The sequence below is a fragment of the Lissotriton helveticus genome, chromosome 1_2 (genome assembly GCF_964261635.1).
Source record: "Lissotriton helveticus chromosome 1_2, aLisHel1.1, whole genome shotgun sequence".
NCBI lineage: Eukaryota > Metazoa > Chordata > Amphibia > Caudata > Salamandridae > Lissotriton > Lissotriton helveticus.
The window spans coordinates 326,415,662-326,439,186 of record NC_136058.1 but is presented as its reverse complement, the minus strand read 5'-3'; the positions used below and the strand labels follow the sequence as shown (position 1 = coordinate 326,439,186).

Below are 23,525 nucleotides of genomic sequence, written 5' to 3'. Positions count from 1 at the left end.
TTTGAGCAGGAAACACTGAAATGCTATTAAAGTGCAATATCCAAGGGAACACTGACTCTGTCAAAGATGATCCAAATGGAATTGATGAAAAGTCCCAATTACAAACAACAGAATCAAAATAGGGTGAGGGGACACCCGGATTTGAACCAGAGACCTCTTCATCTGCAGTCAAATGCGCTACCACTGAGCTATATCCCCAGCTTTTCAGTAAAATCTGAATGACAAAATATCAGTACATCATGAAAGAGTGTGAGGATCATACTAAGTTGTGCCAGAAAGTACAACCTTAAAACTGTGGAACAGGAGAAGTAGTCCTTAATATCATTTATTAAAGGAAAACTGGATCATTTAAAAAACAGATTTATTTGTTTCATTGTTATTTTATTTGAATAGGCAGTGGTACATAGGACCAATGCCTCAACATACAATGATTGTTTTGAAACATTCTTAAAGGGGAAGATGTTTTTACGGGACACCTTATCATTTGAGGATTGGTTACCACAATCACTGAGATGGTGATGAAGTATGATTGTTTTGGGCCAAATTATGGTGGAAAAACATTTCTACGTACCACTACAATTCGGTATTTGGAAGGTACACCCAAACACCCCTTTCGAATACCTTCCATTTAATACATCAGAAAAAGCCATTTTGCGTTTGCAAATGGCCTGATTCTTCAGACCAGCCTTCTTGCTACTGCAATGATAGTTCGTACATCTTGCACGTAGGTAGAGCTTTTAAGGAGAAATTAAATAGTTCCTACGTTGCACAAAAATGAAGTGCTTCAAACAAACACATACTTTGCATGCACAGAGAAGAGGTGGAATATATGTAAGACTGAAGACACAGGTGAAATGAGAAATAGTTGACTGCTTCGCTGCCAAGTTTTATACACCATTTCTTCAGTGCAATACAAGAAAGCACCAAACAGTATAACAAAGTTGTCAATTGGTTTCATAGTCCATTCCCATTGTTTAGTGCTGTGAAAGGAAGAGCCGAATTCCAAAATTGATCAATGATGTTTCAGAAATTTCCCAAAGGGAATAACAAGCTGATTGTTAAAAACTGCATTTACTCACAGGTTTTGAGCAGGAAACACTGAAATGCTATTAAAGTGCAATATCCAAGGGAACACTGACTCTGTCAAAGATGATCCAAATCGAATTGATGAAAAGTCCCAATTACAAACAACAGAATCAAAATAGGGTGAGGGACACACGGATTTGAACCAGGGACCTCTTGATCTGCAGTCAAATGCTCTACCACTGAGCTATATCCCCAGCTTTGCAGTAAAATCAGAATGACAAAATATCAGTACATCATGAAAGAGTGTGAGGATCTTACTAAGTTGTGCCAGAAAGTACAACCTTGAAACTGTGGAACAGGAGAAGTAGTCCTTAATATTATTTATTAAAAGAACACTGGATCATTTAAAAAACAGATTTATTTGTTTCATTGTTATTTTATTTGAATAGGCAGTGGTACATAGGACCAATGCCTCTACATACAATGATTGTTTTGAAACATTCTTAAAGGGGAAGAGGTTTTTATGGGACACCTTATCATTTGAGGATTGGTTACCACAATCACGGAGATGGTGATGAAGTATGATTGTTTTGGGCAAAATTATGGTGGAAAAACATTTCTACGTACCACTACAATTCGGTATTTGGAAGGTACACCCAAACACCCATTTCGAATACCTTCCATTTAAAACATCATAAAAAGCCACTTTGCATTTGCAAATGGCCTGATTCTTCAGACCAGCCTTCTTGCAACTGCAATGATAGTTCGGACATCTTGAACGTAGGGAGAGCTTTTAAGGAGAAATTAAATAGTTCCTACGTTGCACAAAAATGAAGTGCTTCAAACAAACACATACTTTGCATGCACAGAGAAGAGGTGGAATATATGTAAGACTGAAGGCACAGGTGAAATGAGAAATAGATTGACTGCTTCGCTGCCAAGTTTTATACGCCATTTCTTCAGTGCAATACAAGAAAGCACCAAACAGTATAACAAAGTTGTCAATTGGTTTCATAGTCCATTCCCTTTGTTTAGTGCTGTGAAAGGAAGAGCCGAATTCCAAAATTGATCAATGATGTTTCAGAAATTTCCCAAAGGGAATACCAGCCGAGTGTTAAAAACTGCATTTACTCACAGGTTTTGAACAGGAAACACTGAAATGCTATTAAAGTGCAATATCCAAGGGAACACTGACTCTGTCAAAGATGATCCAAATGGAATTGATGAAAAGTCCCAATTACAAACAACAGAATCAAAATAGGGTGAGGGGACACCCGGATTTGAACCAGGTACCTCTTGATCTGCAGTCAAATGCTCTACCACTGAGCTATATCCCCAGCTTTTCAGTAAAATCAGAATGACAAAATATCAGTACATCATGAAAGAGTGTGAGGATCATACTAAGTTGTGCCAGAAAGTACAACCTTGAAACTGTGGAACAGGAGAAGTAGTCCTTAATATTATTTATTAAAGGAAAACTGGATCATTTAAAAAACAGATTTATTTGTTTCATTGTTATTTTATTTGAATAGGCAGTGGTACATAGGACCAATGCCTCTACATACAATGATTGTTTTGAAACATTCTTAAAGGGGAAGAGGTTTTTACGGGACACCTTATCATTTGAGGATTGGTTACCACAATCACGGAGATGGTGATGAAGTATGATTGTTTTAGGCCAAATTATGGTGGAAAAACATTTCTACGTACCACTACAATTCGGTATTTGGAAGGTACACCCAAACACCCCTTTCGAATACCTTCCATTTAATACATCAGAAAAAAGCCATTTTGCGTTTGCAAATGGCCTGATTCTTCAGATCAGCCTTCTTGCAACTGCAATGATAGATCGTACATCTTGCATGTAGGCAGAGCTTTTAAGGAGAAATTAAATAGTTCCTACGTTGCACAAAAATGAAGTGCTTCAAACAAACACATACTTTGCATGCACAGAGAAGAGGTGGAATATATGTAAGACTGAAGACACAGGTGAAATGAGAAATAGATTGACTGCTTCGCTGCCAAGTTTTATACGCCATTTCTTCAGTGCAATACAAGAAAGCACCAAACAGTATAACAAAGTTGTCAATTGGTTTCATAGTCCATTCCCTTTGTTTAGTGCTGTGAAAGGAAGAGCCGAATTCCAAAATTGATCAATGACGTTTCAGAAATTTCCCAAAGGGAATACCAAGCCGAGTGTTAAAAACTGCATTTACTCACAGGCTTTGAGCAGGAAACACTGAAATGTTATTAAAGTGCAATATCCAAGGGAACACTGACTCTGTCAAAGATGATCCAAATGGAATTGATGAAAAGTCCCAATTACAAACAACAGAATCAAAATAGGGTGAGGGAACACCCGGATTAGAACCAGGGAACTCTTGATCTGCAGTCAAATGCTCTACCACTGAGCTATATCCCCAGCTTTTCAGTAAAATCAGAATGACAAAATATCAGTACATCATGAAAGAGTGTGAGGATCATACTAAGTTGTGCCAGAAAGTACAACCTTGAAACTGTGGAACAGGAGAAGTAGTCCTTAATATTATTTATTAAAGGAAAACTGGATCATTTAAAAAACAGATTTATTTGTTTCATTGTTATTTTATTTGAATAGGCAGTGGTACATAGGACCAATGCCTCTACATACAATGATTGTTTTGAAACATTCTTAAAGGGGAAGAGGTTTTTACGGGACACCTTATCATTTGAGGATTGGTTACCACAATCACGGAGATGGTGATGAAGTATGATTGTTTTAGGCCAAATTATGGTGGAAAAACATTTCTACGTACCACTACAATTCGGTATTTGGAAGGTACACCCAAACACCCCTTTCGAATACCTTCCATTTAATACATCAGAAAAAAGCCATTTTGCGTTTGCAAATGGCCTGATTCTTCAGATCAGCCTTCTTGCAACTGCAATGATAGATCGTACATCTTGCATGTAGGCAGAGCTTTTAAGGAGAAATTAAATAGTTCCTACGTTGCACAAAAATGAAGTGCTTCAAACAAACACATACTTTGCATGCACAGAGAAGAGGTGGAATATATGTAAGACTGAAGACACAGGTGAAATGAGAAATAGATTGACTGCTTCGCTGCCAAGTTTTATACGCCATTTCTTCAGTGCAATACAAGAAAGCACCAAACAGTATAACAAAGTTGTCAATTGGTTTCATAGTCCATTCCCTTTGTTTAGTGCTGTGAAAGGAAGAGCCGAATTCCAAAATTGATCAATGACGTTTCAGAAATTTCCCAAAGGGAATACCAAGCCGAGTGTTAAAAACTGCATTAACTCACAGGCTTTGAGCAGGAAACACTGAAATGTTATTAAAGTGCAATATCCAAGGGAACACTGACTCTGTCAAAGATGATCCAAATGGAATTGATGAAAAGTCCCAATTACAAACAACAGAATCAAAATAGGGTGAGGGAACACCCGGATTAGAACCAGGGAACTCTTGATCTGCAGTCAAATGCTCTACCACTGAGCTATATCCCCAGCTTTTCAGTAAAATCTGAATGAAAAAATATCAGTACATCATGAAAGAGTGTGAGGATCATACTAAGTTGTGCCAGAAAGTACAACCTTAAAACTGTGGAACAGGAGAAGTAGTCCTTAATATCATTTATTAAAGGAAAACTGGATCATTTAAAAAACAGATTTATTTGTTTCATTGTTATTTTATTTGAATAGGCAGTGGTACATAGGACCAATGCCTCAACATACAATGATTGTTTTGAAACATTCTTAAAGGGGAAGATGTTTTTACGGGACACCTTATCATTTGAGGATTGGTTACCACAATCACTGAGATGGTGATGAAGTATGATTGTTTTGGGCCAAATTATGGTGGAAAAACATTTCTACGTACCACTACAATTCGGTATTTGGAAGGTACACCCAAACACCCCTTTCGAATACCTTCCATTTAATACATCAGAAAAAGCCATTTTGCGTTTGCAAATGGCCTGATTCTTCAGACCAGCCTTCCTGCTACTGCAATGATAGTTCGTACATCTTGCACGTAGGCAGAGCTTTTAAGGAGAAATTAAATAGTTCCTACGTTGCACAAAAATGAAGTGCTTCAAACAAACACATACTTTGCATGCACAGAGAAGAGGTGGAATATATGTACGACTGAAGACACAGGAGAAATGAGAAATAGATTGACTGCTTCGCTGCCAAGTTGTATACGTAATTTCTTCAGTCCAATACAAGAAAGCACAAAACAGTATAACAAAGTTGTCAATTGGTTTCGTAGTCCATTCCCTTTGTTTAGTGCCGTGAAAGGAAGAGCCGTATTCCAAAATTGATCAATGATGTTTCTGAAATTTCCCAAAGGGAATACCAAGCCGAGTGTTAAAAACTGCATTAACTCACAGGCTTTGAGCAGGAAACACTGAAATGTTATTAAAGTGCAATATCCAAGGGAACACTGACTCTGTCAAAGATGATCCAAATGGAATTGATGAAAAGTCCCAATTACAAACAACAGAATCAAAATAGGGTGAGGGAACACCCGGATTAGAACCAGGGAACTCTTGATCTGCAGTCAAATGCTCTACCACTGAGCTATATCCCCAGCTTTTCAGTAAAATCTGAATGAAAAAATATCAGTACATCATGAAAGAGTGTGAGGATCATACTAAGTTGTGCCAGAAAGTACAACCTTAAAACTGTGGAACAGGAGAAGTAGTCCTTAATATCATTTATTAAAGGAAAACTGGATCATTTAAAAAACAGATTTATTTGTTTCATTGTTATTTTATTTGAATAGGCAGTGGTACATAGGACCAATGCCTCAACATACAATGATTGTTTTGAAACATTCTTAAAGGGGAAGATGTTTTTACGGGACACCTTATCATTTGAGGATTGGTTACCACAATCACTGAGATGGTGATGAAGTATGATTGTTTTGGGCCAAATTATGGTGGAAAAACATTTCTACGTACCACTACAATTCGGTATTTGGAAGGTACACCCAAACACCCCTTTCGAATACCTTCCATTTAATACATCAGAAAAAGCCATTTTGCGTTTGCAAATGGCCTGATTCTTCAGACCAGCCTTCTTGCTACTGCAATGATAGTTCGTACATCTTGCACGTAGGTAGAGCTTTTAAGGAGAAATTAAATAGTTCCTACGTTGCACAAAAATGAAGTGCTTCAAACAAACACATACTTTGCATGCACAGAGAAGAGGTGGAATATATGTAAGACTGAAGACACAGGTGAAATGAGAAATAGTTGACTGCTTCGCTGCCAAGTTTTATACACCATTTCTTCAGTGCAATACAAGAAAGCACCAAACAGTATAACAAAGTTGTCAATTGGTTTCATAGTCCATTCCCATTGTTTAGTGCTGTGAAAGGAAGAGCCGAATTCCAAAATTGATCAATGATGTTTCAGAAATTTCCCAAAGGGAATAACAAGCTGATTGTTAAAAACTGCATTTACTCACAGGTTTTGAGCAGGAAACACTGAAATGCTATTAAAGTGCAATATCCAAGGGAACACTGACTCTGTCAAAGATGATCCAAATCGAATTGATGAAAAGTCCCAATTACAAACAACAGAATCAAAATAGGGTGAGGGACACACGGATTTGAACCAGGGACCTCTTGATCTGCAGTCAAATGCTCTACCACTGAGCTATATCCCCAGCTTTGCAGTAAAATCAGAATGACAAAATATCAGTACATCATGAAAGAGTGTGAGGATCTTACTAAGTTGTGCCAGAAAGTACAACCTTGAAACTGTGGAACAGGAGAAGTAGTCCTTAATATTATTTATTAAAAGAACACTGGATCATTTAAAAAACAGATTTATTTGTTTCATTGTTATTTTATTTGAATAGGCAGTGGTACATAGGACCAATGCCTCTACATACAATGATTGTTTTGAAACATTCTTAAAGGGGAAGAGGTTTTTATGGGACACCTTATCATTTGAGGATTGGTTACCACAATCACGGAGATGGTGATGAAGTATGATTGTTTTGGGCAAAATTATGGTGGAAAAACATTTCTACGTACCACTACAATTCGGTATTTGGAAGGTACACCCAAACACCCATTTCGAATACCTTCCATTTAATACATCATAAAAAGCCACTTTGCATTTGCAAATGGCCTGATTCTTCAGACCAGCCTTCTTGCAACTGCAATGATAGTTCGGACATCTTGAACGTAGGGAGAGCTTTTAAGGAGAAATTAAATAGTTCCTACGTTGCACAAAAATGAAGTGCTTCAAACAAACACATACTTTGCATGCACAGAGAAGAGGTGGAATATATGTAAGACTGAAGGCACAGGTGAAATGAGAAATAGATTGACTGCTTCGCTGCCAAGTTTTATACGCCATTTCTTCAGTGCAATACAAGAAAGCACCAAACAGTATAACAAAGTTGTCAATTGGTTTCATAGTCCATTCCCTTTGTTTAGTGCTGTGAAAGGAAGAGCCGAATTCCAAAATTGATCAATGATGTTTCAGAAATTTCCCAAAGGGAATACCAGCCGAGTGTTAAAAACTGCATTTACTCACAGGTTTTGAACAGGAAACACTGAAATGCTATTAAAGTGCAATATCCAAGGGAACACTGACTCTGTCAAAGATGATCCAAATGGAATTGATGAAAAGTCCCAATTACAAACAACAGAATCAAAATAGGGTGAGGGGACACCCGGATTTGAACCAGGTACCTCTTGATCTGCAGTCAAATGCTCTACCACTGAGCTATATCCCCAGCTTTTCAGTAAAATCAGAATGACAAAATATCAGTACATCATGAAAGAGTGTGAGGATCATACTAAGTTGTGCCAGAAAGTACAACCTTGAAACTGTGGAACAGGAGAAGTAGTCCTTAATATTATTTATTAAAGGAAAACTGGATCATTTAAAAAACAGATTTATTTGTTTCATTGTTATTTTATTTGAATAGGCAGTGGTACATAGGACCAATGCCTCTACATACAATGATTGTTTTGAAACATTCTTAAAGGGGAAGAGGTTTTTACGGGACACCTTATCATTTGAGGATTGGTTACCACAATCACGGAGATGGTGATGAAGTATGATTGTTTTAGGCCAAATTATGGTGGAAAAACATTTCTACGTACCACTACAATTCGGTATTTGGAAGGTACACCCAAACACCCCTTTCGAATACCTTCCATTTAATACATCAGAAAAAAGCCATTTTGCGTTTGCAAATGGCCTGATTCTTCAGATCAGCCTTCTTGCAACTGCAATGATAGATCGTACATCTTGCATGTAGGCAGAGCTTTTAAGGAGAAATTAAATAGTTCCTACGTTGCACAAAAATGAAGTGCTTCAAACAAACACATACTTTGCATGCACAGAGAAGAGGTGGAATATATGTAAGACTGAAGACACAGGTGAAATGAGAAATAGATTGACTGCTTCGCTGCCAAGTTTTATACGCCATTTCTTCAGTGCAATACAAGAAAGCACCAAACAGTATAACAAAGTTGTCAATTGGTTTCATAGTCCATTCCCTTTGTTTAGTGCTGTGAAAGGAAGAGCCGAATTCCAAAATTGATCAATGACGTTTCAGAAATTTCCCAAAGGGAATACCAAGCCGAGTGTTAAAAACTGCATTTACTCACAGGCTTTGAGCAGGAAACACTGAAATGTTATTAAAGTGCAATATCCAAGGGAACACTGACTCTGTCAAAGATGATCCAAATGGAATTGATGAAAAGTCCCAATTACAAACAACAGAATCAAAATAGGGTGAGGGAACACCCGGATTAGAACCAGGGAACTCTTGATCTGCAGTCAAATGCTCTACCACTGAGCTATATCCCCAGCTTTTCAGTAAAATCAGAATGACAAAATATCAGTACATCATGAAAGAGTGTGAGGATCATACTAAGTTGTGCCAGAAAGTACAACCTTGAAACTGTGGAACAGGAGAAGTAGTCCTTAATATTATTTATTAAAGGAAAACTGGATCATTTAAAAAACAGATTTATTTGTTTCATTGTTATTTTATTTGAATAGGCAGTGGTACATAGGACCAATGCCTCTACATACAATGATTGTTTTGAAACATTCTTAAAGGGGAAGAGGTTTTTACGGGACACCTTATCATTTGAGGATTGGTTACCACAATCACGGAGATGGTGATGAAGTATGATTGTTTTAGGCCAAATTATGGTGGAAAAACATTTCTACGTACCACTACAATTCGGTATTTGGAAGGTACACCCAAACACCCCTTTCGAATACCTTCCATTTAATACATCAGAAAAAAGCCATTTTGCGTTTGCAAATGGCCTGATTCTTCAGATCAGCCTTCTTGCAACTGCAATGATAGATCGTACATCTTGCATGTAGGCAGAGCTTTTAAGGAGAAATTAAATAGTTCCTACGTTGCACAAAAATGAAGTGCTTCAAACAAACACATACTTTGCATGCACAGAGAAGAGGTGGAATATATGTAAGACTGAAGACACAGGTGAAATGAGAAATAGATTGACTGCTTCGCTGCCAAGTTTTATACGCCATTTCTTCAGTGCAATACAAGAAAGCACCAAACAGTATAACAAAGTTGTCAATTGGTTTCATAGTCCATTCCCTTTGTTTAGTGCTGTGAAAGGAAGAGCCGAATTCCAAAATTGATCAATGACGTTTCAGAAATTTCCCAAAGGGAATACCAAGCCGAGTGTTAAAAACTGCATTAACTCACAGGCTTTGAGCAGGAAACACTGAAATGTTATTAAAGTGCAATATCCAAGGGAACACTGACTCTGTCAAAGATGATCCAAATGGAATTGATGAAAAGTCCCAATTACAAACAACAGAATCAAAATAGGGTGAGGGAACACCCGGATTAGAACCAGGGAACTCTTGATCTGCAGTCAAATGCTCTACCACTGAGCTATATCCCCAGCTTTTCAGTAAAATCTGAATGAAAAAATATCAGTACATCATGAAAGAGTGTGAGGATCATACTAAGTTGTGCCAGAAAGTACAACCTTAAAACTGTGGAACAGGAGAAGTAGTCCTTAATATCATTTATTAAAGGAAAACTGGATCATTTAAAAAACAGATTTATTTGTTTCATTGTTATTTTATTTGAATAGGCAGTGGTACATAGGACCAATGCCTCAACATACAATGATTGTTTTGAAACATTCTTAAAGGGGAAGATGTTTTTACGGGACACCTTATCATTTGAGGATTGGTTACCACAATCACTGAGATGGTGATGAAGTATGATTGTTTTGGGCCAAATTATGGTGGAAAAACATTTCTACGTACCACTACAATTCGGTATTTGGAAGGTACACCCAAACACCCCTTTCGAATACCTTCCATTTAATACATCAGAAAAAGCCATTTTGCGTTTGCAAATGGCCTGATTCTTCAGACCAGCCTTCTTGCTACTGCAATGATAGTTCGTACATCTTGCACGTAGGCAGAGCTTTTAAGGAGAAATTAAATAGTTCCTACGTTGCACAAAAATGAAGTGCTTCAAACAAACACATACTTTGCATGCACAGAGAAGAGGTGGAATATATGTACGACTGAAGACACAGGACAAATGAGAAATAGATTGACTGCTTCGCTGCCAAGTTGTATACGTAATTTCTTCAGTCCAATACAAGAAAGCACAAAACAGTATAACAAAGTTGTCAATTGGTTTCGTAGTCCATTCCCTTTGTTTAGTGCTGTGAAAGGAAGAGCCGAATTCCAAAATTGATCAATGATGTTTTAGAAATTTCCCAAAGGGAATAACAAGCTGAGTGTTAAAAACTGCATTTACTCACAGGTTTTGAGCAGGAAACACTGAAATGCTATTAAAGTGCAATATCCAAGGGAACACTGACTCTGTCAAAGATGATCCAAATGGAATTGATGAAAAGTCCCAATTACAAACAACAGAATCAAAATAGGGTGAGGGGACACCCGGATTTGAACCAGAGACCTCTTCATCTGCAGTCAAATGCGCTACCACTGAGCTATATCCCCAGCTTTTCAGTAAAATCTGAATGACAAAATATCAGTACATCATGAAAGATTGTGAGGATCATACTAAGTTGTGCCAGAAAGTACAACCTTAAAACTGTGGAACAGGAGAAGTAGTCCTTAATATCATTTATTAAAGGAAAACTGGATCATTTAAAAAACAGATTTATTTGTTTCATTGTTATTTTATTTGAATAGGCAGTGGTACATAGGACCAATGCCTCAACATACAATGATTGTTTTGAAACATTCTTAAAGGGGAAGATGTTTTTACGGGACACCTTATCATTTGAGGATTGGTTACCACAATCACTGAGATGGTGATGAAGTATGATTGTTTTGGGCCAAATTATGGTGGAAAAACATTTCTACGTACCACTACAATTTGGTATTTGGAAGGTACACCCAAACACCCCTTTCGAATACCTTCCATTTAATACATCAGAAAAAGCCATTTTGCGTTTGCAAATGGCCTGATTCTTCAGACCAGCCTTCTTGCTACTGCAATGATAGTTCGTACATCTTGCACGTAGGTAGAGCTTTTAAGGAGAAATTAAATAGTTCCTACGTTGCACAAAAATGAAGTGCTTCAAACAAACACATACTTTGCATGCACAGAGAAGAGGTGGAATATATGTAAGACTGAAGACACAGGTGAAATGAGAAATAGTTGACTGCTTCGCTGCCAAGTTTTATACGCCATTTCTTCAGTGCAATACAAGAAAGCACCAAATAGTATAACAAAGTTGTCAATTGGTTTCATACTCCATTCCCATTGTTTAGTGCTGTGAAAGGAAGAGCCGAATTCCAAAATTGATCAATGATGTTTCAGAAATTTCCCAAAGGGAATAACAAGCTGATTGTTAAAAACTGCATTTACTCACAGGTTTTGAGCAGGAAACACTGAAATGCTATTAAAGTGCAATATCCAAGGGAACACTGACTCTGTCAAAGATGATCCAAATCGAATTGATGAAAAGTCCCAATTACAAACAACAGAATCAAAATAGGGTGAGGGACACACGGATTTGAACCAGGGACCTCTTGATCTGCAGTCAAATGCTCTACCACTGAGCTATATCCCCAGCTTTGCAGTAAAATCAGAATGACAAAATATCAGTACATCATGAAAGAGTGTGAGGATCTTACTAAGTTGTGCCAGAAAGTACAACCTTGAAACTGTGGAACAGGAGAAGTAGTCCTTAATATTATTTATTAAAAGAACACTGGATCATTTAAAAAACAGATTTATTTGTTTCATTGTTATTTTATTTGAATAGGCAGTGGTACATAGGACCAATGCCTCTACATACAATGATTGTTTTGAAACATTCTTAAAGGGGAAGAGGTTTTTATGGGACACCTTATCATTTGAGGATTGGTTACCACAATCACGGAGATGGTGATGAAGTATGATTGTATTGGGCAAAATTATGGTGGAAAAACATTTCTACGTACCACTACAATTCGGTATTTGGAAGGTACACCCAAACACCCATTTCGAATACCTTCCATTTAATACATCATAAAAAGCCACTTTGCATTTGCAAATGGCCTGATTCTTCAGACCAGCCTTCTTGCAACTGCAATGATAGTTCGGACATCTTGAACGTAGGGAGAGCTTTTAAGGAGAAATTAAATAGTTCCTACGTTGCACAAAAATGAAGTGCTTCAAACAAACACATACTTTGCATGCACAGAGAAGAGGTGGAATATATGTAAGACTGAAGACACAGGTGAAATGAGAAATAGTTGACTGCTTCGCAGCCAAGTTTTATACGCCATTTCTTCAGTGCAATACAAGAAAGCACCAAACAGTATAACAAAGTTGTCAATTGGTTTCATAGTCCATTCCCTTTGTTTAGTGCTGTGAAAGGAAGAGCCGAATTCCAAAATTGATCAATGATGTTTCAGAAATTTCCCAAAGGGAATAACAAGCCGAATGTTAAAAACTGCATTTACTCACAGGTTTTGAGCAGGAAACACCGAAATGCTATTAAAGTGCAATATCCAAGGGAACACTGACTCTGTCAAAGATGATCCAAATGGAATTGATGAAAAGTCCTAATTACAAACAACAGAATCAAAATAGGGTGAGGGGACAACCGGATTTGAACCAGGGACCTCTTGATCTGCAGTCAAATGCTCTACCACTGGCTACATCCCCAGCTTTTCAGTAAATTCAGAATGACAAAATATCAGTACATCATGAAAGAGTGTGAGGATCATACTAAGTTGTGCCAGAAAGTACAACCTTGAAACTGTGGAACAGAAGAAGTAGTCCTTAATATTATTTATTAAAGGAAAACTGGATCATTTAAAAAACAGATTTGTTTGTTTCATTGTTATTTTATTTGAATAGGCAGTGGTACATAGGACCAATGCCTCTACATACAATTATTGTTTTGAAACATTCTTAAAGGGGAAGAGGTTTTTACGGGACACCTTATCGTTTGAGGATTGGTTACCACAATCACTGATATGGTGATGAAGTATGATTGTTTTGGGCCAAATTATGGTGGAAAAACATTTCTATGTACCACTACAATTCGGTATTTGGAAGGTCCACCCAAACACCCCTTTCGAATACCTTCCATTTAGTACATCAGAAAAAGCCATTTTGCGTTTGCAAATGGCCTGATTCTTCAGACCAGCCTTCTTGCAACTGCAATGATAGTTCGTACATCTTGCACGTAGGCAGAGCTTTTAAGGAGAAATTAAATAGTTCCTACGTTGCACAAAAATGAAGTGCTTCAAACAAACACATACTTTGCATGCACAGAGAAGAGGTGGAATATATGTAAGACTGAAGACACAGGTGAAATGAGAAATAGATTGACTGCTTCGCTGCCAAGTTTTATACGCCATTTCTTCAGTGCAATACAAGAAAGCACCAAACATTATAACAAAGTTGTCAATTGGTTTCATAGTCCATTCCCTTTGTTTAGTGCTGTGAAAGGAAGAGCCGAATTCCAAAATTGATCAATGATGTTTCAGAAATTTCCCAAAGGGAATAACAAGCAGAGTGTTAAAAACTGGATTTACTCACAGGTTTTGAGCAGGAAACACTGAAATGCTATTAAAGTGCAATATCCAAGGGAACACTGACTCTGTCAAAGATGATCCAAATGGAATTGATGAAATGTCCCAATTACAAACAACAGAATCAAAATAGGGTGAGGGGACACCCGGATTTGAACCAGGGACCTCTTGATCTACAGTCAAATGCTCTACCACTCAGCTATATCCCCAGCTTTTCAGTAAAATCAGAATGACAAAATATCAGTACATCATGAAAGAGTGAGAGGATGATACTAAGATGTTCCGGAAAGTACAACCTTGAAACTGTGGAACAGGAGAAGTAGTCCTTAATATTATTTATTAAAGGAAAACTGGATCATTTAAAAAACAGATTTAGTTGTTTCATTGTTATTTTATTTGAATAGGCAGTGGTACATAGGACCAATGCCTCAACATACAATGATTGTTTTGAAACATTCTTAAAGGGAAAATGTTTTTACGGGACACCTTATCATTTGAGGATTGGTTACCACAATCACTGAGATGGTGATGAAGTATGATTGTTTTGGGCCAAATTATGGTGGAAAAACATTTCTACGTACCACTACAATTCGGTATTTGGAAGGTACACCCAAACACCCCTTTCGAATACCTTCCATTTAATACATCAGAAAAAGCCATTTTGCGTTTGCAAATGGCCTGATTCTTCAGACCAGCCTTCTTGCTACTGCAATGATAGTTCGTACATCTTGCACGTAGGCAGAGCTTTTAAGGAGAAATTAAATAGTTCCTACGTTGCACAAAAATGAAGTGCTTCAAACAAACACATACTTTGCATGCACAGAGAAGAGGTGGAATATATGTACGACTGAAGACACAGGTGAAATGAGAAATAGATTGACTGCTTCGCTGCCAAGTTGTATACGTAATTTCTTCAGTCCAATACAAGAAAGCACAAAACAGTATAACAAAGTTGTCAATTGGTTTCGTAGTCCATTCCCTTTGTTTAGTGCTGTGAAAGGAAGAGCCGAATTCCAAAATTGATCAATGATGTTTTAGAAATTTCCCAAAGGGAATAACAAGCTGAGTGTTAAAAACTGCATTTACTCACAGGTTTTGAGCAGGAAACACTGAAATGCTATTAAAGTGCAATATCCAAGGGAACACTGACTCTGTCAAAGATGATCCAAATGGAATTGATGAAAAGTCCCAATTACAAACAACAGAATCAAAATAGGGTGAGGGGACACCCGGATTTGAACCAGAGACCTCTTCATCTGCAGTCAAATGCGCTACCACTGAGCTATATCCCCAGCTTTTCAGTAAAATCTGAATGACAAAATATCAGTACATCATGAAAGAGTGTGAGGATCATACTAAGTTGTGCCAGAAAGTACAACCTTAAAACTGTGGAACAGGAGAAGTAGTCCTTAATATCATTTATTAAAGGAAAACTGGATCATTTAAAAAACAGATTTATTTGTTTCATTGTTATTTTATTTGAATAGGCAGTGGTACATAGGACCAATGCCTCAACATACAATGATTGTTTTGAAACATTCTTAAAGGGGAAGATGTTTTTACGGGACACCTTATCATTTGAGGATTGGTTACCACAATCACTGAGATGGTGATGAAGTATGATTGTTTTGGGCCAAATTATGGTGGAAAAACATTTCTACGTACCACTACAATTCGGTATTTGGAAGGTACACCCAAACACCCCTTTCGAATACCTTCCATTTAATACATCAGAAAAAGCCATTTTGCGTTTGCAAATGGCCTGATTCTTCAGACCAGCCTTCTTGCTACTGCAATGATAGTTCGTACATCTTGCACGTAGGTAGAGCTTTTAAGGAGAAATTAAATAGTTCCTACGTTGCACAAAAATGAAGTGCTTCAAACAAACACATACTTTGCATGCACAGAGAAGAGGTGGAATATATGTAAGACTGAAGACACAGGTGAAATGAGAAATAGTTGACTGCTTCGCTGCCAAGTTTTATACGCCATTTCTTCAGTGCAATACAAGAAAGCACCAAATAGTATAACAAAGTTGTCAATTGGTTTCATAGTCCATTCCCATTGTTTAGTGCTGTGAAAGGAAGAGCCGAATTCCAAAATTGATCAATGATGTTTCAGAAATTTCCCAAAGGGAATAACAAGCTGATTGTTAAAAACTGCATTTACTCACAGGTTTTGAGCAGGAAACACTGAAATGCTATTAAAGTGCAATATCCAAGGGAACACTGACTCTGTCAAAGATGATCCAAATCGAATTGATGAAAAGTCCCAATTACAAACAACAGAATCAAAATAGGGTGAGGGACACACGGATTTGAACCAGGGACCTCTTGATCTGCAGTCAAATGCTCTACCACTGAGCTATATCCCCAGCTTTGCAGTAAAATCAGAATGACAAAATATCAGTACATCATGAAAGAGTGTGAGGATCTTACTAAGTTGTGCCAGAAAGTACAACCTTGAAACTGTGGAACAGGAGAAGTAGTCCTTAATATTATTTATTAAAAGAACACTGGATCATTTAAAAAACAGATTTATTTGTTTCATTGTTATTTTATTTGAATAGGCAGTGGTACATAGGACCAATGCCTCTACATACAATGATTGATTTGAAACATTCTTAAAGGGGAAGAGGTTTTTATGGGACACCTTATCATTTGAGGATTGGTTACCACAATCACGGAGATGGTGATGAAGTATGATTGTATTGGGCAAAATTATGGTGGAAAAACATTTCTACGTACCACTACAATTCGGTATTTGGAAGGTACACCCAAACACCCATTTCGAATACCTTCCATTTAATACATCATAAAAAGCCACTTTGCATTTGCAAATGGCCTGATTCTTCAGACCAGCCTTCTTGCAACTGCAATGATAGTTCGGACATCTTGAACGTAGGGAGAGCTTTTAAGGAGAAATTAAATAGTTCCTACGTTGCACAAAAATGAAGTGCTTCAAACAAACACATACTTTGCATGCACAGAGAAGAGGTGGAATATATGTAAGACTGAAGACACAGGTGAAATGAGAAATAGTTGACTGCTTCGCAGCCAAGTTTTATACGCCATTTCTTCAGTGCAATACAAGAAAGCACCAAACAGTATAACAAAGTTGTCAATTGGTTTCATAGTCCATTCCCTTTGTTTAGTGCTGTGAAAGGAAGAGCCGAATTCCAAAATTGATCAATGATGTTTCAGAAATTTCCCAAAGGGAATAACAAGCCGAATGTTAAAAACTGCATTTACTCACAGGTTTTGAGCAGGAAACACCGAAATGCTATTAAAGTGCAATATCCAAGGGAACACTGACTCTGTCAAAGATGATCCAAATGGAATTGATGAAAAGTCCTAATTACAAACAACAGAATCAAAATAGGGTGAGGGGACAACCGGATTTGAACCAGGGACCTCTTGATCTGCAGTCAAATGCTCTACCACTGGCTACATCCCCAGCTTTTCAGTAAATTCAGAATGACAAAATATCAGTACATCATGAAAGAGTGTGAGGATCATACTAAGTTGTGCCAGAAAGTACAACCTTGAAACTGTGGAACAGAAGAAGTAGTCCTTAATATTATTTATTAAAGGAAAACTGGATCATTTAAAAAACAGATTTGTTTGTTTCATTGTTATTTTATTTGAATAGGCAGTGGTACATAGGACCAATGCCTCTACATACAATTATTGTTTTGAAACATTCTTAAAGGGGAAGAGGTTTTTACGGGACACCTTATCGTTTGAGGATTGGTTACCACAATCACTGATATGGTGATGAAGTATGATTGTTTTGGGCCAAATTATGGTGGAAAAACATTTCTATGTACCACTACAATTCGGTATTTGGAAGGTCCACCCAAACACCCCTTTCGAATACCTTCCATTTAGTACATCAGAAAAAGCCATTTTGCGTTTGCAAATGGCCTGATTCTTCAGACCAGCCTTCTTGCAACTGCAATGATAGTTCATACATCTTGCACGTAGGCAGAGCTTTTAAGGAGAAATTAAATAGTTCCTACGTTGCACAAAAATGAAGTGCTTCAAACAAACACATACTTTGCATGCACAGAGAAGAGGTGGAATATATGTAAGACTGAAGACACAGGTGAAATGAGAAATAGATTGACTGCTTCGCTGCCAAGTTTTATACGCCATTTCTTCAGTGCAATACAAGAAAGCACCAAACATTATAACAAAGTTGTCAATTGGTTTCATAGTCCATTCCCTTTGTTTAGTGCTGTGAAAGGAAGAGCCGAATTCCAAAATTGATCAATGATGTTTCAGAAATTTCCCAAAGGGAATAACAAGCAGAGTGTTAAAAACTGGATTTACTCACAGGTTTTGAGCAGGAAACACTGAAATGCTATTAAAGTGCAATATCCAAGGGAACACTGACTCTGTCAAAGATGATCCAAATGGAATTGATGAAATGTCCCAATTACAAACAACAGAATCAAAATAGGGTGAGGGGACACCCGGATTTGAACCAGGGACCTCTTGATCTACAGTCAAATGCTCTACCACTCAGCTATATCCCCAGCTTTTCAGTAAAATCAGAATGACAAAATATCAGTACATCATGAAAGAGTGAGAGGATGATACTAAGATGTTCCGGAAAGTACAACCTTGAAACTGTGGAACAGGAGAAGTAGTCCTTAATATTATTTATTAAAGGAAAACTGGATCATTTAAAAAACAGATTTAGTTGTTTCATTGTTATTTTATTTGAATAGGCAGTGGTACATAGGACCAATGCCTCTACATACAATGATTGTTTTGAAACATTCTTAAAGGGGAAGAGGTTTTTACGGGACACCTTATCATTTGAGGATTGCTTACCACAATCACGGAGATGGTGATGAAGTATGATTGTTTTAGGCCAAATTATGGTGGAAAAACATTTCTACGTACCACTACAATTCGGTATTTGGAAGGTACACCCAAACACCCCTTTCGAATACCTTCCATTTAATACATCAGAAAAAAAGCCATTTTGCGTTTGCAAATGGCCTGATTGTTCGGATCAGCCTTCTTGCAACTGCAATGATAGATCGTACATCTTGCACGTAGGCAGAGCTTTTCAGGAGAAATTAAATAGTTCCTACGTTGCACAAAAATGAAGTGCTTTAAACAAACACATACTTTGCATGCACAGAGAAGAGGTGGAATATATGTAAGACTGAAGACACAGGTGAAATGAGAAATAGATTGACTGCTTCGCTGCCAAGTTTTATACGCCATTTCTTCAGTGCAATACAAGAAAGCACCAAACAGTATAACAAAGTTGTCAATTGGTTTCATAGTCCATTCCCTTTGTTTAGTGCTGTGAAAGGAAGAGCCGAATTCCAAAATTGATCAATGATGTTTCAGAAATTTCCCAAAGGGAATACCAAGCCGAGTGTTAAAAACTGCATTTACTCACAGGCTTTGAGCAGGAAACACTGAAATGTTATTAAAGTGCAATATCCAAGGGAACACTGACTCTGTCAAAGATGATCCAAATGGAATTGATGAAAAGTCCCAATTACAAACAACAGAATCAAAATAGGGTGAGGGGACACCCGGATTTGAACCAGAGACCTCTTGATCTGCAGTCAAATGCTCTACCACTGAGCTATCACCCCAGCTTTTCAGTAAAGTCTGAATGACAAAATATCAGTACATCATGAAAGAGTGTGAGGATCATACTAAGTTGTGCCAGAAAGTACAACCTTAAAACTGTGGAACAGGAGAAGTAGTCCTTAATATCATTTATTGAAGGAAAACTGGATCATTTAAAAAACAGATTTATTTGTTTCATTGTTATTTTATTTGAATGGGCAGTGGTACATAGGACCAATGCCTCAACATACAATGATTGTTTTGAAACATTCTTAAAGGGGAAGATGTTTTTATGGGACACCTTATCATTTGAGGATTGGTTACCACAATCACTGAGATGGTGATGAAGTATGATTGTTTTGGGCCAAATTATGGTGGAAAAACATTTCTACGTACCACTACAATTCGGTATTTGGAAGGTACACCCAAACACCCCTTTCGAATACCTTCCATTTAATACATCAGAAAAAGACATTTTGCGTTTGCAAATGGCCTGATTCTTCAGACCAGCCTTCTTGCTACTGCAATGATAGTTCGTACATCTTGCACGTAGGTAGAGCTTTTAAGGAGAAATTAAATAGTTCCTACGTTGCACAAAAATGAAGTGCTTCAAACAAACACATACTTTGCATGCACAGAGAAGAGGTGGAATATATGTAAGACTGAAGACACAGGTGAAATGAGAAATAGTTGACTGCTTCGCTACCAAGTTTTATACGCCATTTCTTCAGTGCAATACAAGAAAGCACCAAACAGTATAACAAAGTTGTCAATTGGTTTCATAGTCCATTCCCTTTGTTTAGTGCTGTGAAAGGAAGAGCCGAATTCCAAAATTGATCAATGATGTTTCAGAAATTTCCCAAAGGGAATACCAAGCCGAGTGTTAAAAACTGCATTTACTCACAGGTTTTGAACAGGAAACACTGAAATGCTATTAAAGTGCAATATCCAAGGGAACACTGACTCTGTCAAAGATGATCCAAATGGAATTGATGAAAAGTCCCAATTACAAACAACAGAATCAAAATAGGGTGAGGGGACACCCGGATTTGAACCAGGTACCTCTTGATCTGCAGTCAAATGCTCTACCACTGAGCTATATCCCCAGCTTTTCAGTAAAATCAGAATGACAAAATATCAGTACATCATGAAAGAGTGTGAGGATCATACTAAGTTGTGCCAGAAAGTACAACCTTGAAACTGTGGAACAGGAGAAGTAGTCCTTAATATTATTTATTAAAGGAAAACTGGATCATTTAAAAAACAGATTTATTTGTTTCATTGTTATTTTATTTGAATAGGCAGTGGTACATAGGACCAATGCCTCTACATACAATGATTGTTTTGAAACATTCTTAAAGGGGAAGAGGTTTTTACGGGGACACCTTATCGTTTGAGGATTGGTTACCACAATCACTGAGATGGTGATGAAGTATGATTGTTTTGGGCCAAATTATGGTGGAAAAACATTTCTATGTACCACTACAATTCGGTATTTGGAAGGTACACCCAAACACCCCTTTCGAATACCTTCCATTTAGTACATCAGAAAAAGCCATTTTGCGTTTGCAAATGGCCTGATTCTTCAGACCAGCCTTCTTGCAACTGCAATGATAGTTCGTACATCTTGCACGTAGGCAGAGCTTTTAAGGAGAAATTAAATAGTTCCTACGTTGCACAAAAATGAAGTGCTTCAAACAAACACATACTTTGCATGCACAGAGAAGAGGTGGAATATATGTAAGACTGAAGACACAGGTGAAATGAGAAATAGATTGACTGCTTCGCTGCCAAGTTTTATAAGCCATTTCTTCAGTGCAATACAAGAAAGCACCAAACATTATAACAAAGTTGTCAATTGGTTTCATAGTCCATTCCCTTTGTTTAGTGCTGTGAAAGGAAGAGCTGAATTCCAAAATTGATCAATGATGTTTCAGAAATTTCCCAAAGGGAATAACAAGCAGAGTGTTAAAAACTGGATTTACTCACAGGTTTTGAGCAGGAAACACTGAAATGCTATTAAAGTGCAATATCCAAGGGAACACTGACTCTGTCAAAGATGATCCAAATGGAATTGATGAAATGTCCCAATTACAAACAACAGAATCAAAATAGGGTGAGGGGACACCCGGATTTGAACCAGGGACCTCTTGATCTACAGTCAAATGCTCTACCACTGAGCTATATCCCCAGCTTTTCAGTAAAATCAGAATGACAAAATATCAGTACATCATGAAAGAGTGAGAGGATCATACTAAGATGTTCCGGAAAGTACAACCTTGAAACTGTGGAACAGGAGAAGTAGTCCTTAATATTATTTATTAAAGGAAAACTGGATCATTTAAAAAACAGATATTTGTTTCATTGTTATTTTATTTAAATAGGCAGTGGTATATAGGACCAATGCCTCTACATACAATGATTGTTTTGAAACATTCTTAAAGGGGAAGAGGTTTTTACGGGACACCTTATCATTTGTGGATTGGTTACCACAATCACGGAGATGGTGATGAAGTATGATTGTTTTGGGCCAAATTATGGTGGAAAAACATTTCTTCGTATCACTACAATTCGGTATTTGGAAGGTACACCCAAACACCCCTTTCGAATACCTTCCATTTAATATATCAGAAAAAGCCATTTTGCATTTGCAAATGGCCTGATTCTTCAGACCAGCCTTCTTGCAACTGCAATGATAGTTCGTACATCTTGCACATAGGCAGAGCTTTTAAGGAGAAATTAAATAGTTCCTATATTGCACAAAAATGAAGTGCTTCAAAAAACACATACTTTGCATGCACAGAGAAGAGGTGGAATATATGTAAGACTGAAGACACAGGTGAAATGAGAAATAGATTGACTGCTTCGCTGCCAAGTTTTATACGCCATTTCTTCAGTGCAATACAAGAAAGCACCAAACAGTATAACAAAGTTGTCAATTGGTTTCATAGTCCATTCCCTTTGTTTAGTGCTGTGAAAGGAAGAGCCGAATTCCAAAATTGATCAATGATATTTCAGAAATTTCACAAAGGGAATAACAAGCCGAGTGTTAAAAACTGCATTTACTCACAGGTTTTGAGCAGGAAACACTGAAATGCTATTAAAGTGCAATATCCAAGGGAACACTGACTCTGTCAAAGATGATCCAAATGGAATTGATGGAAAGTCCCAATTACAAACAACAGAATCAAAATAGGATGAGGGGACACCTGGATTTGAACCAGGGAACTCTTGATCTGCAGTCAAATGCTCTACCACTGAGCTATATCCCCAGGTTTACAGTAAAATCAGAATGACAAAATATCAGTACATCATGAAAGAGTGTGAGGATCATACTAAGTTGTGCCAGAAAGTACAACCTTGAAACTGTGGAACAGGAGAAGTAGTCCTTAATATTATTTATTAAAGGAAAACTGGATCATTTAAAAAACAGATTTATTTGTTTCATTGTTATTTTATTTGAATAGGCAGTGGTACATAGGACCAATGCCTTTACATACAATGATTGTTTTGAAACATTCTTAAAGGGGGAAGAGGTTTTTACGGGACACCTTATCATTTGAGGATTGGTTACCACAATCACGGAGATGGTGATGAAGTATGATTGTTTTAGGCCAAATTATGGTTGAAAAACATTTCTACGTACAACTACAATTCGGTATTTGGAAGGAACACCCAAACACCCCTTTCGAATACCTTCCATTTAATACATCAGAAAAAGCCATTTTGCGTTTGCAAATGGCCTAATTCTTCAGACCAGCCTTCTTGCAACTGCAATGATAGTTTGTACATCTTGCACGTAGGCAGAGCTTTTAAGGAGAAATTAAATAGTTCCTACATTGCACAA

General features: G+C 37.4%; 7 non-coding genes across 7 annotated transcripts; all 7 read right to left on the bottom strand.

Moving 5' to 3' along the window:
- Window positions 1-2,291: 2,291 nt before the first annotated feature.
- Window positions 2,292-2,363, bottom strand: TRNAC-GCA (transfer RNA cysteine (anticodon GCA)). Its single transcript has one exon. It is a non-coding gene; the product is annotated as a tRNA-Cys (tRNA).
- A 5,347-nt stretch (window positions 2,364-7,710) lies between these two features.
- On the bottom strand, window positions 7,711-7,782 carry TRNAC-GCA (transfer RNA cysteine (anticodon GCA)). The gene has a single exon. It is a non-coding gene; the product is annotated as a tRNA-Cys (tRNA).
- Window positions 7,783-14,212: 6,430 nt separating this feature from the next.
- Window positions 14,213-14,284, bottom strand: TRNAY-GUA (transfer RNA tyrosine (anticodon GUA)). The gene has a single exon. It is a non-coding gene; the product is annotated as a tRNA-Tyr (tRNA).
- A 4,259-nt stretch (window positions 14,285-18,543) lies between these two features.
- On the bottom strand, window positions 18,544-18,615 carry TRNAY-GUA (transfer RNA tyrosine (anticodon GUA)). Its single transcript has one exon. It is a non-coding gene; the product is annotated as a tRNA-Tyr (tRNA).
- A 2,097-nt stretch (window positions 18,616-20,712) lies between these two features.
- On the bottom strand, window positions 20,713-20,784 carry TRNAC-GCA (transfer RNA cysteine (anticodon GCA)). The gene has a single exon. It is a non-coding gene; the product is annotated as a tRNA-Cys (tRNA).
- Window positions 20,785-21,797: 1,013 nt separating this feature from the next.
- Window positions 21,798-21,869, bottom strand: TRNAY-GUA (transfer RNA tyrosine (anticodon GUA)). The gene has a single exon. It is a non-coding gene; the product is annotated as a tRNA-Tyr (tRNA).
- A 1,009-nt stretch (window positions 21,870-22,878) lies between these two features.
- TRNAC-GCA (transfer RNA cysteine (anticodon GCA)) lies at window positions 22,879-22,950 on the bottom strand. The gene has a single exon. It is a non-coding gene; the product is annotated as a tRNA-Cys (tRNA).
- Window positions 22,951-23,525: the final 575 nt, after the last annotated feature.